The sequence below is a fragment of the Dromiciops gliroides genome, chromosome 2 (genome assembly GCF_019393635.1).
Source record: "Dromiciops gliroides isolate mDroGli1 chromosome 2, mDroGli1.pri, whole genome shotgun sequence".
NCBI lineage: Eukaryota > Metazoa > Chordata > Mammalia > Microbiotheria > Microbiotheriidae > Dromiciops > Dromiciops gliroides.
Genome location: NC_057862.1, coordinates 355,279,740 through 355,294,859, shown reverse-complemented (window position 1 = coordinate 355,294,859; position 15,120 = coordinate 355,279,740). Strand labels below are relative to the sequence as shown.

The 15,120-nt window shown below is 45.1% G+C and overlaps 1 protein-coding gene across 2 annotated transcripts in view; it reads right to left on the bottom strand.

Moving 5' to 3' along the window:
- The window catches only part of NSD1 (nuclear receptor binding SET domain protein 1), a 175,691-nt gene extending 164,234 nt beyond the window's left edge, over positions 1-11,457 (bottom strand). The window contains exon 1 of one of the 2 annotated variants that reach the window (XM_043982055.1): positions 11,405-11,457. The gene's annotated coding sequence lies outside the window, so the exon portion shown is untranslated. The remainder of the gene's footprint in view (positions 1-11,404) is intronic. The other variant, XM_043982064.1, reaches the window with a different exon arrangement.
- Between the last annotated feature and the right edge of the window lie 3,663 nt (positions 11,458-15,120).

Sequence of the window (15,120 nt, the reverse complement as noted above, 5' to 3'; positions counted from 1 at the left end):
CCAGGTGACCCCTTTTGTACTCATCTTCCATAACCTGCTTGTGATTCCATATTCTATGCATGTATTTTTAAAAATTCAAGTTGATAAAGTGATTGTTGGTTAACTATAATAACCCAGCTTGGCCCTGAAAAAGAGGTGTGAAAATGCAAAGACAGAGAGACTATCAATGTGGAAAACAGCATATGATTGTCAGACATGGTAGACCTAATTTGTTCAGTTGTTTTTCAGTCCTGTCTGACTCTTCATGACCCCAATTTGGGGTTTTCTTGGCAAAGATACCAGAGTAGTTTGCCTTTTCCTTCTCAGCTCATTTTATAGACAAATAGGGTAAAGTGACTAGGGTAGGGTCACACAACAAGTAAGTTTCTGAGGCCATATTTGAACTCAGGTCTTCTTAACTCCAGACCTGGCACTCTAACCACTTTGGCACCTAGCTGTCACCAAACCTAATTTAGTTTTGCTAAACTGCTTTGAGGGACTTGCTCCTCTCCCTCCTTCTTTATTACAGTGGATAATTCTTGGAGTAGGGGAGGAGATACAGATATTCAGAAATGTAGGTGATATAAAGCCAAAAGCAATAAAAATTCATTTAAAAAATTCTAGGTTTGTTGATACATCCTTTATCTAATTTCTTTAGACATCTCCCTCTTTTGTTTAAATGGAATCATTTGCTTTTGTCCCAGCAGAATACCATTCTTGAGTTTTCCTTTTCTCTTGGCCCAAATTCCCTTGTAAAACTTTTGATCCTTTGCTACAATCTATGCTTTCTGTGAACTCTTTGAAATCCATTCTCCCTAAACCTACTGTGGATGTCAAGACTACACTGAGTTTCCTTCCCTCTCCTCCATCACAACTTCTAAAGGAAAAAACCCTGAAGCATAAAATGTTATAGCTAGAAGGGAAAGGAGCATAAAGTCACAACATCAAGCTCTAGCTGTAGGGACAGAAGAGGAATCAGAACATATAAAATAATAGAGCTGGCAAAAAACGCAGAACATGTAACACTTAGAACAGAGAATAAGAACAAAAGCTAGAAGGGCCCTTAGAACAGAATGCTACAATTGGAAGGACCTTAGAACACAGAATGTTAGCATATAAAAGAGAGAATGGTGGAGCTGAAAAAGAAATAAGAACAAAGAATGTCTGAGCAGGTCCTTAGAACAAAGACTGTTTGATCTCCAGGACTCTAGGCCTAAACTCTATCCACTGAACCACCTATCTGCCCCCACCCCCACCCCCCCCACACACACACACTAAATGGGGTAGACTGACAAGGAAATTAGCTTTGTCAGTAAGGAATTACCGTATTTTCTAAGACCCCACTCTCCCCAGTTATAAAATCACAGAATCTCAGAGTTAGAAGTGATCTCAGGATGCATCTAGTTCAAGCTTAAATCTCTACTACAGCATTCATGACAAGATCCTCCATCCTCCCCTTGAATTCTTCCAGTGACAAGAATCTCACTACCTTAATCCATTCCATTTCTGTACAGCTCCTAAATGACTATGTGGTTGTCTAGCCTTTAGCTGAAGCCCTCCAGTGATATGGCACATAGTAGGTGCTTAATTAACACTCAGCCACCATGTGTGTTTTTTAAAATGTAGATCTTGTTACCTGATACTCAGTGAGCTTCAATGGTTCCCTAATGCCATCCAGGATCAAATATAAATTCCTTTGTCATTTCAAGCCCTTTTATAAGCTGACATTTGCAATTTTGTTTTGTTTTTATACTCACTCCCTTCCATGCATTCTAGGATCTTAGCTTCACTGGCCTACCTGTGCCCCATGAGCTTCCCTGAAGAATCCTCCAGTCTCATTTGACACTTACTAGCTGTGTGACCCTGGGCAAGTCACTTAACCCTCATTGCCCCCCCCAAAAAAAGATGGTAGGATTATGGATATAAAAATGACAGGGACCACAGAGGTCCTGTGGTTCAACCCATCTAAAATGGGGGCAGCTAGGTGGCACAGTGGATAAAGCACCTGCCCTGGAGTCAGGAGGACCTGAGTTCAAATCTGGCCTCAGACACTTGACACTTACTAGCTGTGTGACCCTGGGCAAGTCACTTAACCCTCATTGCCCCCCCCCCAAAAAAAAAAAGAATCCTCCAGTCTCTCCTTCTATAGCAGGCCTTTCCCCATCCTCTAAGTGGCCTGCACCTTCTTCTCCCAGACCAGCAGCTACTCTGTATGTATTTTAGAATGATAACTACAACTAAGTTCTTTGAGCTCAACTCCCTCATTTGGGAGATGAAGGCTGTAAGGAGTTATAAAAACTAGTAAGGGCCATACAACTAGCAAACGTCTGAAGGCAGGATCTGAACTCAGGTCTTCCAAACTCCAAGTCTCCAAGTCCAGGGCTCTATTCGCTAAGGCACCTATCAATCTCTATCTCATATTTACATTTATTTATAGGTTATCTCTCCCATTAGAATGCAAGCTACTTGAGGGTTACTTTCTGCCTTTCTTTGTATCCCCTGAATTTAGAAGAGTGACTGGCATATAGTAAGAGCTTAATAAATGCTTACTGACTACCTCCTGAGAGGCAGCCATTCAACTTCTAGACAAATCTGATTATGAAGAAGAGTTCCTTAATACGAAGCCAAAATCTTCCATTGCCCTCAGCATGCCCTAGTTTTCTGGACAAGCAGAATAAATCTAATCCCTCTTCCCCATGACAGTCCTTCAGATAGGTTAGGACAGGGTTCATGTCCTTAATTCTTCTCTTCTCCAAAGAATTCTCTTCTCAAAGTCTCTGGAAACTCTTGTTGAATTTAATATGACATTTATTAAGCACCTGCTATGTTCAGGGCTCTTTACAAAAAATCCATCTCTGATGCCTCAGCTTAGCATGAAGGTCACCCTGGGTTCTCAGAGGCTATCCCAGTGAAACACAAGCTGATAGGTTTAACCCTGCAAAGCCAGTGCGGTCCCAATGATCCCTAAAAACAAAGCAGCTCACGTTCAGTAACCCAGGCACTGGGTGTTACACACTCTGGCCATGACACCCATGAAACTGAGAAAAATGCAAAATGGCCCTTGGAGTCTTCGGCAGCCCCCATGCAGCCTAGAACCTAGAACCGTCATCTGCAGCCATGGGAAAAGAAAGAAAGCAGCTACAGGCAACACCAGTTTGGAATTCTAGTTTGCTTTACAGAAGGGAATCCAGAGGCCTGGGAGTGGTGGGCTCTCTTCCCTGGCCACCTCTCTCCACTAACTCCTACCCATCCAGGTCAGCTCTATTAGATCTCCCAGCTTTCCATTTCATTTTACCTGTTCTGTTTTGGGTTTATGTACGCTTATTCTGTGCCAAACAAAGCCCACTGGTATTTGTGGAACCTGGTTCTATCATTAACGACCTGCTCTTTTGTATCAGACTTAGGCCTTCCCTCCCCAACATTTTCATGTTAAAGATGGAAAAATGTCTTGCCCAGGTCACACAGGTATTATATTAAGAGTTTTGATTCAAACTCACATCCTCTTCATTTTCAGCATAAGAAAATTAAATGGAAATTTGGGGGGGAGTTTTGTGGAAGCTGCAGACAACATGTGAAGGCCAACAGACAACACACAAAAAGGTTAGAAACTCACAAATGAATAAAATATATGGATAGTATTTCATAATGTCAACCCAAATTTTACAATAAGATACTGTATACACTCCATAAAAGAAAAAGACAAAATTCAGACGGCTTCTCTGGTATAAAGGGAAGACCAAAACATTTTACTCGGATTTTCCAGATCGAGGGGGCACCATGCCCTCTAACCCCTGGAGATATGGAAGGGATAACTGTAATTCCAAATACAGAGCTTTTTTTCCCAATCTACCACTGGAGGGGGAGGAGTTAAGGGGTGCGGAGAATGCTTATTAGGAAGCTGAAAAAGTCCAAGCTAAAAGAGAATAAGGGGTTTGGAATAAGTGGGTGGCCCTGTTTGGCCTTGGGAACAGAAAGGAGGGAAGAACTGAGGGAGGAAGAACAGACAAGCTAACTGTTTTCTGTCCTTGAATAAAAGTATTAGGATATATTAAGGAATCCTTCCTTCCTTCCTACAGAAGGATCCTAGAGAAGATTCTTCCAGCTCTTAATCTATTATCTCGCCTAGGCTGGCTGCTCTGCTCATTTTCCCAAGGCTCCAATCCTGCCATTCCCCTGCTTCACAATTTTGCACCGTTCCCCATTGCCCACAGAAGTCTAAATTCCTTGATTCATCCTAACAGAGCCCTGCCAACTTTTACAGACCATAGAATTTTAGAGCCAAGAGGTCCTAGAAAGCATCTAATTCAATGCCTCATTTTATGTGATCTGAAACTGAGGTTCAAAAGTTGGGGATTGCCCAAGATCACACAGTCAGCTAGCAGCACAGCTGGGAATTGTGCCCAGATCTGATGCCCAGGCCACTGTCTCCTCCACAATATCATCTTGCTTCCGACAGGTCTAGGCCCCAGCCTGTCCACCAGAGGCCTAAACATGTGTACCAAATGGAATTGATTGACCTATGTATCAATCAACTTCTTCAAAGTTTCATTCTCTTTCCTCTACTGTATCCCGAAACGCAAGTGACAGCACAGCAGGCCTGGCTACAAGGCCACTGCTTCCCTAACACCTTGCTGGTTGCTTGCATTAGAAGTGATTTATCCTTTCCTCCTATCTCTTCCAACACTATTTTTCTGCCTCTCTCCTTTGGCTTTTGGTTTGTAGTTTGGGGGCAGTCAGTCATTCAAACCAGCATTTAGTAAGTGCCTACTGTGTATGTGCCAGGCACTGTGCCCTAGTCTTAATCCTTTACTGAACTGGGAGCTTCTTAAGGGCAGGGGATGAATTTCGGTATCCCCCAGAAGTCAGGCCCTTGTACATAATGGTCAGAGTACAAAGTTAGCTTCTGCCCCTTCACACATCTCCCTTCCCTTACCTTCTCATCTGAGGACTTCTATACATACTTTACTGGGAAAAAAAAGGAATATTTGCTTTGAGCGCCCCCTTCTCTTTTGGGGGGGGCGGGGCAATGGGAGTTAAGTGACTTGCCCAGGGTCACACAGCTAGTAAGTGTCAAGTGTCTGAGGACACTTAATTTCCACTTATGCTGACCCGGATTTGAACTCAGGTCCTCCTGAATCCAGGGCTGGTGCTTTATCCACTGCACCATCTAGCTGCCCCCTGCCCCTTCTTCTCTTTATATCTCAAATCTCCATGACACCATCCTCTATTCTCTCCTCCTTTATTCTAGTCTCTGCTCAAGAAGTGGTCCTTTTCCTTAGTAAGGCCAACCCCTCTAACTTGTATCCCATCCATACCCTATCCTCTCTAATCTTCAACCCCTCTTTATCCAAGGATTCCTTCCCTGCTGCCTTCAAACAAGTCTCAGTCTGCTCCATTGGAGAAGCGGGGTGGCACAGTGGATAGAGCACTGGCCCTGAAGTTGGGAGGACTTGAGTTCAAATCTCACCTCAGACATTTATTAGCTGTGTGACCCTGGGCAAATCACTTAACACCAATTAACTTAAACATCCGGGGCCATCTCCAGTCATCCTGATGTATATCTTGCCATTGGACCCAGATGGCCTAGAGGAGAGAGTGAGGCTGGTGTCCTTGCACAGCCCTCCCTCACTTAAATCCAATTCAGTACAAGTCATGCTATTCACCCTCTCCGCCATGTCATGGTCATCTTCAAGAAGGAAGGATAAACAGCAACAAATCAGCTCCATCCTTAAGAGGCTGTCCCTTGGGGACAGTTAGGTGTCGCAGTGGATAGAGCACCAGCCCTGGATTCAGGAGGACCTGAGTTCAAATCCGACCTCAGACGCTTGACACTTACTAGCTGTATGACCCTGGGCAAGTCACTTAACCCCAACTGCCTCACTAAAAAAAAAAAAGAAGAAGCAGCAGCTGTCCCTTGAGAAAAGGAAAATGATAAATGTTGGAGATGTAGGAAAATTGGAACACTAATGCATTGTTGGTGGAGTTGAGAACTGATCCAACCATTTTGGAGAGCAATTTGGAACTATGCCCAAAGAACAATCAAATTGGGGGCAGCTAGGTGGCACAGTGGATAGAGCACCGGCCCTGGAGTCAGGAGTACCTGAGTTCAAAAAAGAAAAGAACAATCAAATTGTGATCCAGCAATACCTATATCCCAAGGAGATCATAAAAAGGGGGGAAGGACTCATATGTATAAAAATATTTATACATTTATAGCTGCTCTTTTTGTAGTAGCAAAGAACTGGAAATTGAGGGGATGCCCATCAACTGAAGAACTGAACAAGTTGCAGTATATGAATGTAATGAAATATTATTATGCTATAAGAAACAGCAAGCAAGTCGATTCCAGCAAAACCTGAAAAGACTTATATGAATTGATGCTGTGAAGTGAGCAGAACCAGGAGAACCTTGTACACAGTTAACAGCAATAATGTGTGATGATCAACCATGATTGACTTAGTTCTCCTCAGCAATACAATTCCAAAAGACTCATGATAGAAAATGCTCTCCACATGCAGAGAAAGAACTGATGCAGGAGGCAGCCAGGTGCCGCAGTGGATAAAGCACTGGCCCAGGATTCAGGAGTACCTGAGTTCAAATCTGGCCTCAGACACTTGACACTTACTAGCTGTGTAACCCTGGGCAAGTCACTTAACCCCCATTGCCCCACAAAACAAAACAAAACAAACAAACAAAAAGAACTGATGCAGTCTGAATGCAGATTGAAGCAGACTATTTTCATTTTTTTTATTCGTTTTTTCATAGTTTTTTTCCTTTTGTCCTGTGTCCTTTTTCACAACATGACTAATATGAGAATATGTTTTACATGATTGCACATGCATAACCTACAGTCTTGGAGAGGGTTGAGGAGAGGGAGGAAAATTTAAAACTCAAAATCTTTCCAAAAAAATGAATTTTGAAAATTGTCTTTACATGTAATTGGAAAAAATTAAATACCATTAAATTTTTTTAAAAACCTATTACTTGGGGCAGCTAGGTGGCGCAGTGGATAGAGCACTGGCACTGGATTCAGGAGAACCTGAGTTCAAATCCAGCCTCAGACACTTAACACTCACTAGCTGTGTGACCCTGGGCAAGTCACTTAACCCTCATTGCCCCTCCAAAAAAAAACCAAACCTATTACTTGATGTTACCATCTCCCCAAACTAACTTCCTGTATATCTCCTCTTTCCTCATCTGTAAAATGAAGAGATCCCATTAGAAGGCTCCTGAGGGGTCCCTTCCAGGCTTACATCTATGACACATATACCCCATGTCAATGTTGGGGAAAGTCCTTGTCTCCACTTGTCCTGCTCAAACTCATTTTTCAAACCTTACAGTGCAGCTTCCATTTGAAATAGCTTTCTCCAAGGTTATCAATGATCTATTGACTGTTGAATCCGAAGGCCTTTCCCCAATATTTACCCTTCCTGACTTTGCTGAAGCATTTGAAATTGAAGGACCAAGTCCTTCACCCCTAGATTTTCATGACACAGTTATCCTCCCCGTCCAGTACTTAGCACAGTGCCTAGCATTTAACAAGACTTTAATAAATACCAATTGATTGATAGCCACTTCTACTCAGTTTCCTAAAAGGATACTTTTTGTCCTAACTTCTATCCAAAGATCAACCCCAGGAATCTGTCCTGGGCCTTCCTCTCTTGCTGATTTTATCAGTTCACAATGATGCAATCATTCCTTCTATGCAGATTGCCTTTCAGATCTAAAGATCTAGTCCGGACCTTTCTTCCTGAACTCTAGTCCCTCATCACCAGCTATGTTACTAGACTGGTCCTGTGGCCAGGCTAAACTCACCCATGAAATTTACTGTATGCCAAACAGAATGCATTATCTTTCCACAAAAAACTGTCTCCTCTTCCTAACCATTATTTCCATCCAGGGTTTCACTGTGCTTCCAGTCCCCCATGTTCATTACCTTGATATCACCCTGGGATAGATGAAGAAGAAAATAAGCATTTGTATGGTACCTACTAGGTGCCCGGAACTACATGAAGCACTTCACAAATATTCTCTCATTAGATCCTCACAACAAGCCTGGGAAGTGGATGCTGTTACTATTTCCATTTTATAGCTGAGAAACTGTTTTAGAGAACTGAGGGAAACAGAGGTCAAGTGATTTGCCCAGGGTCACCCAGCCTAGTGTCTGAGGGTCATATTTGAACACAAGTCAGGACATGCTGCCTAGGTAGCCAGACTCTCCTCTCAGCAATCAGTTGCCAAGGCTTGTCAATTCCACCTGCATGGTACATCTGGCACCAGGCCCCCCCTCTCCCCACCCCCACAGTTCAGGCCATCAGCCCCTCTGGCCTAAGGTACAGAAATAGCCTCCTAATTGGCCTCCCTGCCTCCAGTCTCTCCTTTCTCCATCTTCCAGACAGTGTCAACCTGATAGCCCTAAAGCATAGATCTGATTGTGTCAACTCCCCCCCTTCCCCCCCCCCAAAGAAACCCTGATGGATCCTTCTTAACCTAAGATAAAACACAAACACTTCTGTTTGGCTTTTCCAGTCCTTTACAATGTGGTTCCAGGTGACCTTTCTGGGCCCACTGCACATGACTCACCTTCACAACCTCTTCAATTCCAGATAAACTGGCCTCACACAGGACACTCTATCTTCACACTCCACGGCTGTCCCCATGCCTGGAATGCCCTCCCCTCTCTCCTCCCCCTCATCAGACTCCTAGCTTCCTTTAGTCCCACTTCCCAGGGAAAGCCGATCAGGTTCCCCCCAGCTGCTGGTAATTCTTCCCCAGGAAATTACTGTGTATGCATTTTATATTTTACTCTCCCCACTTCCCCAATGGACTATAAGCTTCTTTGGGGCAGGAACAACTTTATTGTCCTTGTGTGCTCAGAACCTAGCACAGAGCCTGGGATTCAGAAGGCACTCAATAAATGTTTGGTGATTTAATGAACAACAGGTTTGGTGTCGGGCAACCTGGGTTCAAACCCCAGCCCTTTACCCTCAATAAATCAGTTAAAATCAACAAGTATTTCATAAGCACAGAGCTTGGGCCTGGGAAAAAAGAACAAAAGCCTTGCCCTCAAAGAGCTGACAGTCTACCGAGGGTAAATAACAGATACAGACAAGCAAGAACAAAACATATGGAAGAAACAGAATTTCTCAGGGCCTCAGTTTTCTCCTCTGACAGGAAGTGCCTCCCAGATCTGCCTCTGAGCCTGCATTTCTTTTGCATTACATTAAGTGGAATCAGAGTCTTAACTACATTATGAAACTTCAAGTTCCTTAAGAGTAGAAGGGGATTCTGTTCTCCTCTGTCTCCTAGTGCACAAAAGTCAAGGCCTGGTTGAGGAGAAAGAGCTATGGAATGTTTACTCAAAGACCTATGTTCCAGGCCAGCTTCATAGGAACACAGGATTTAGCGCTGGGAGGGGCCTCGGTCCAATTCTCCCATTTTAAAAATGGGGAAACTGAGGCCCAAGAAGCCAAAAGACTTGCCACTGATAATGCAGGGAAGTGACAGTCAGCATTAGAAACCTGGTGGCATAGTTGGTAGAGAACCAGGCCTGAAATCAGGAAAACTCATCTTCCTGAGTTCAAATTTGGCCTCAGACACTTCCCAGCTATATGACCCTGGGCAAATCACTTCACCCTGTTGGCCTCAGTTTCCTCACCTGTAAAATGAGCTGGAGAAAAATGGCAAACCACTCCAATATCTTTGCTAAGAAAATCCCAAATGAAGAGTGGGATAAGATTTGAATGGCTTCACAACTACTACTATAACAACAACTCTCTAACTCTAAATCTAGTACTTTTTCTACTCTAATTTCTGTAAGTCATGTGATGTTCGGCAAGTCCCTTAGAGTAGATAAACCTCCCAGTTCATCCGAAGATAGATTTATTTAACAAGCCTTTTAATGAAGCACCTATGGTTTACATGACATACCTCAAAGGGTTTCTGCAAGTACTTCTAAACATTGACTACTAGGTAGGTACAGGACTGGAGTTGGAGTCAGGAAGACTGCTTCAGACACAACCCTGAACAAGTCCCTCGCCCTCTGCCTTGGTTTCTGTATCTGTAAAAGAAGGGGCCTGGCCTTGACAGCCTCTTAGATTCCTTCCAGCTGCAAACTTAGGACCTTTCTAAGACCCAGAGTCCAGGAAAGGTTTGTTGAATGAATGAATGAGTTCAGCTCAGCTCAAACTTTTCCCAACCTCCTCAGGGAAAAGGGGACCCTGCCCTCCCCCTCCACATCAGTTAAAAGAAGCTTTGTTTCCCTGGGGGATTTGTTAAGGAGAGACTCCCAGAGCAACTAGGAAGAATTCTACTTTTATAAAGTACTCACTCAGCGCAAGGCCCTATTGGATCCTGGCAATGAGAAGTGGTCCACAATTCAACAGGGACTTTCTGAAAGTAGTTAAAGTCTTTTTTGCTTCTAGGGTGGGCCTGGCTCAGGAATTCATCACCAAAGTAGAGACTACTGGTGATGTGATTAACCCTCTTCACAGACATCCAACGCTTAGCCCAAGGTCACACTGATAACAAGTTACAGAGGTGCTATGACTGACTTTGAATTCAGTTTTCCCAACTTGACTTTTTAAAACTCCTAAAGGAAAAGGTTCCTGCCCTCCAAGAGTTTATGATCTAGTTGGTAGGGGGAGGGGAGGGGAGAGGGAGAAGTACAGTGTGGAGTGAGGAAGGGGGAGGGGCCGGGCTTGGAAGGCTGAATCAATTAGTAAAAGGGGCAGGGTCTAGCTAGTCTGGGTACAAGAACAGGGGTGGAATTAGGAACTGAGAGTGAAGATCGCCCTAACCTCCAATTTCTCGAGTATTTTAAACCATATAAAGCATTTTCCCTCTCGGCAACCCTAGGGAGGGTTTGCCTAGCGATGAAGTCGGTACTGCACACGTATTATCTCCACTTTACGGATGAGAAAACTGAGGCCCAGCTCGGCTGGGCGCTTTGCCCAAGGTCACAGTCCTGCCCACTACTCCACGGGCCTTCTCCACGCCGCGCTCGGTGGCACACAGCAGGAGGCTCTTTCCTGCCGGATCTAACACAGACCGGACGGGGGAGGGGGAGGGGGAGGGGGAGGAGGGTGTAGGCAGGCGAGGCTTGCTCAGGTGTGGCCCCGCCACCGCCTCTGCTGTGCACCACGGGCAAGTCCCTTCCCCTCTCTGGGCCTCAGTTTCTCCCTCTGCCAAACGAGGGGCCCGAGCTCCGGAGGAGACGATCCCTTCGGTCCCTCCCCTGGCAATGTTTCCTCTCCGGGCTCCCTGTGCACACGCCTCACTTAGCCCCCACCCCTCCCCCGGCCCCTGACCCGCTTCCCAGGATCCCAACCCGCCCCGAGCTCGGGCACCCCTCAACTTCCGGCAGTGCCCACATGCTGCGGACTCGGTCCATCCCACCCGCCCGGGCCCCGAGCGACCGACTCACCCCGGCGGGCGGGCGGCGGCGGCGGCGGGGCCCCGCGCCGGCCCGGGCTCCGGCTCCGGCTCCCGGCTGGCGGCGGCGGCAGTAGCGAAAGCGGCGGCGGCAGCGCCGGGGCAGCCCCGCGCCAGGGGTCCTCCGCTCCAGGCACTGAAGCCGCTCGGGCTGCGGGGGCCGCAGAGCCGCGGAGGGGGCGGGGCCACGCGGAGACCCGCGAGGGGAGGGGGAGGGGAGGGCAGCGCAGGGGGAGGGGGCCGGCAGCGGCCGGCGCTGCTGAGTCATGTGCCTGGAAAGTCAGGAATGGATCCGTGGCCCGAGGATCCTGGTCTACACGGCAGGAACCCAGTGCCATGCCGCCACGTGCCAGGGCCAGTGTCCCCATTTTACAGATGGGGACCCACGGAGAGGGACCCGGGCCTGGTCACCCCAAGTGGCCGTGCGCCTTGCATGCCGTTCGCCTTTCTCGCACATCATTACAGTGACCATAGAGATTCTTTCCCATATAGATCACTACAATCATCATACATGCCCCCGCCTTTTCCCTCGTGTCATCAAAATTATATATATGTTGTATTCTTTTCCCCCCTCATTTAGCATTAGAGCGATCTTACATATTCTTTCCTTTATATATCATTACAATGATCATCTGTAATTCACCTTCCCCTCATATAGCAGAGGTGACCATACATATTGTGTTCCTTTCCCTCATATATCATGGGAGTGGCCATTCAGTTCTTTGCCTTATATCCCATTGGAAAGATAGTACATGTTGTGCTCCTTTCCCTTCTATATCTTTAGGACACGTTGCCCCACCCATTGGAATGTGAGCTCCTAGAGGGCCTGCATTGTTTTTGCCTTTATACCCTGGAGGACTTAGCAAAACATGCGGCACTTAGTAGGTGCTTAATAAACTGCTCCTTGACCACAGGACAGCCTGCATTTCACTGCGAGGCCCTAGGGACCTGAGATATGTAGCTGGGAGAGTTTGACAACTCACCTAGTCTGGTCCCTTTGTTTTATGAATAAAGAGATTGCAGCCTGGATAGGAGAAACAACTTTTCCCACAGAAAACTGACCAAGGATTCAAACCCCTTTCTTCAAACTCATTGCTTTTCCCACTATAATTATGCTATCATTTTAGAAAAACAAAACCCCGTATATAGCTTACAAGGTCTAAATTCAAGAAAAATAAAGTGCACCTTGATGAGGGTTTGGAAAAATATTCGTTTTGTGATACCAAAAATATGGTCACATCAGAACTCTAGTTTAGGTTTTGCCCAGAAAAAATTGTACTCTTTCAGCTAGTAGAAACAACTGAGATTAGCACCCAGTAATAGAAAATAAATAGTTAAAATGAGAAGCTTGGAGCTCCTCACAGCCCCCACCCTTCCTTGTTTTCTCCCTTGGCATTGCCTAGCAGCATGGAACTAGGCCTCAGGGAACCCTGGGATTTCCTGGGTTTCACTCTCCCTCTGTGGGAAGATGTCCTGAGGTGTCTCCTTTGACAGGGCCTGAGTTCCAAGGTCAAAGGGCCTAGCATCCACTCATCTCAACTGTGCTTTCACTCTCTGCTCAAAAGATTAACTAAAGCAATAGTCTCTTCACCTATTCTTTGCAGCCACTCTTTTATAACCTGATTCTAAAGGCAGTTTTCAAAGAGGAGCTCAGAAGTTATTTGCTTAACAAAGATTCTTAGTCTGAGGTCCAAGAACTTAAAAAAAACAACTATTTTAATTACTGTATTTCAATATAGTTGGCTTTCTTTGTAATCTTATGTATTTGATTCATTTAAAAACATTATTCTGAGTAGGGGGTCCATAAATTTGAGTAGGCTGCCAAAAGGGTATACCACATGTGACACATAGGAAAAAGATTAAAAACCCCTCCCTGGCTTAAAGGGGAAGCATTCTTTGTATCACTGCCCTTTGGTCTATTTGTGAAGGGGAAAAAATTATCCCCTTCCTTTATAGTCATACCTCCTAGTCCATCTTTCCAAATTGCTGATAAATTGGGGAGGGGTGAGATGGAAGAATGAGCGATAAAGTAATTGGACCAAAAACCTCTAACATCGCTTCCAGGTATGATATTTTGTGGTTCTAAAGGTTCCATAGCTTCTTGACCCAGTTAAGCTATAGAACCACAAAATATTGCACCTGGGAAGCCCTGTAGACTATACAATGACAAAGCTGGGAAAGAGCTTAGAACAGAGAACTCCAGTCCCACACCTTCAAATGCCTGCTTAAAACTCTTCACTTTGAGGGGGCAGCTAGGTGGTGCAGTAGATAGAGTACCAGCCCTGGATTCAGGAGGACCTGAGTTCAAATTTGGCCTCAGACACTTGAGGCTTACTAGCTGTCTCTTAACCTGGGCAAGTCTCTTAACCCTCATTGCCCTACCCCCAAAAACAAACAACAAAAAAAAAAACCCCTCTTCACTTTGATGTCTTGGCTCAGCAAGCTGCTTCAGGGAAATATATAAGATATAAGAGATAGATGAGAGGGAGGAGGAAGACTTTGTATGGAATATGCATGGGCATCTGTAATTGATCTGAGTTGGCAAACTACCTGGCTGGGTAGAGCCTTTTTTCAATTGTCTGTATACTTAGAACCATCAACATCTTCGGAAAAGCCTGCCTATTTCAGTCACTTCTTTTGGCTAAATTTGGTGACATTTGCCCACAGCACCTGACAAGACACGATACTGTTAAGGGAAAGGCCTTTGGACCTCTTTTCCCTCTGAAGCTATAGGGCCCTGGAGAAATGGGCTTCAGTCCTAAGTCTCTTCCTTCCATTCTTTTCCATTCAAGGTGAAGGGACTGGAATCTCCAGCCTTAGGAGTTCCAAAAGTCAGGAAGTGGATCCACAGGAACCCAAGAGTCAGAGTCCAGGCCAGGTTTTTAAAACCAGGGCAGCATCCATGCCCTGAGGAGCAAACAGCAATATTCAGGAGTGACCTTATGGACCTCAGTCCAATGGAAGGACTCACCTGGCAGTCATGCCTTAGCTAGACATGAACCTGTTGGGGTCAGTGCTACGTAGGAACTAACCTAATATTTATGTTTACACACACACCGCCCCACCCAAAGACTGAGGAGAGTATGTCCTACCCAGAGAGATGGAGGAGGGGTGTTTGTAAAAATAAACGAACAGATAAATAAATGAATACATAAAAAGAAAGCCAATTAATGTTAAGTGGTTAAAAGCAACCGGGGTACAGCATAAAGGGGAAATAGAGTCAGCAGGGCTCACACAGATGACAATTAAGAAGAATGATACCCCAACCCCTCGATCCTCCCTCTGGAACATGTGATGGTTAGATGTAGCCCAGCCTGCCACTGGGAGAGACAGATAGAGCATCCTCACTACACTTAATCTATGTTCATATTATGATGTAATATCCTAGAGTGCTCAACCCTGCCATTTTAAAATATTTGTGTCCCTAGTGCCCAAGCAATGTGGCAGGCACATAGTAGGGGCTTAATAAATGTTTGAAATTAATTTAGTAAAAATATATGTCAGAAAAAAAATATATATGTCAGAACCAAAAAGGACCTTAGAGATAATTAACCTAAATCCTTTATTTTACAAGGAAGGAAATGGACTCAGAAAGAAGTGATTTGCTTGAAGTGAGTAAAGATGTGAAAATCCCCTTGGGAAATTGGAAGGCAGGATATTGTAGCACATGGAGAGTTAGAAAGACCTTGGGTTCAAGTATTGTCTCAG